Source organism: Corapipo altera, unplaced genomic scaffold (genome assembly GCF_003945725.1).
Source record: "Corapipo altera isolate COAL_440 unplaced genomic scaffold, ASM394572v1 175, whole genome shotgun sequence".
NCBI classification, from domain to species: Eukaryota; Metazoa; Chordata; class Aves; order Passeriformes; family Pipridae; genus Corapipo; species Corapipo altera.
The window spans coordinates 2,590,356-2,590,904 of record NW_020884942.1 but is presented as its reverse complement, the minus strand read 5'-3'; the positions used below and the strand labels follow the sequence as shown (position 1 = coordinate 2,590,904).

Sequence of the window (549 nt, the reverse complement as noted above, 5' to 3'; positions counted from 1 at the left end):
CCCGCGCCCCGGCTGTCCCGCAGCAGCCCCCGCGCCCTCCCCGGGGGCTCCCGGGACCGCCGCCCGAGCCCCGCGCCCCCGCCGCGGCCCCGCACTCACAGCCGGGAGCGCCCCCGCCGCGCTGCACCCGCGGGAGCCGCGGCCGCCGGAGTGGGGTCGGTTCCGCTCGGTGTGAGCGCAGCGCTGCAGCGATCGGGCCTCTCCGCCGCCGCTCGCGCTGCCAGCGCCGCTCAAAACAAAGGGGCCGGCGGGGCATGTGACCTCCGAGCACCGCACATGATGTCACCGCGCGGCGCGCCCTGGGAGCTGTAGTCCCGCCGCCCCGCCCGTGCACGGCGCCGGGAAACCGGGCTCGGTGTCCCGGGAGGAGCCGGGGACAGGCGGCGGGGACGGGAGAGCCCCGGCGGCAGCGGCAGCTTCTGTCGCTGCGAGTTCTTGCCGCCACATTCCCTTTGCCGGCACCGGGGGCAGCGCACCCCCGATGTGCCGGGCCCGGGGGGAGCCCATCCCCCGGTGTGTCCGGGGGAGCACATCCCGCGATGTGCCGGG

At 78.9% G+C, this 549-nt stretch overlaps 1 protein-coding gene across 4 annotated transcripts in view; it reads right to left on the bottom strand.

The window, feature by feature from the left end:
- The window catches only part of KLHL24 (kelch like family member 24), a 23,322-nt gene that overhangs the window by 21,748 nt on the left and 1,025 nt on the right, over positions 1-549 (bottom strand). The window contains exon 1 of one of the 4 annotated variants that reach the window (XM_027661775.1): positions 100-179. The exons of the other annotated variants lie outside the window; for them this stretch is intronic. The gene's annotated coding sequence lies outside the window, so the exon portion shown is untranslated. Of the gene's footprint in view, positions 1-99; positions 180-549 lie in introns of those variants that run through there. 4 annotated transcript variants of the gene reach the window in all.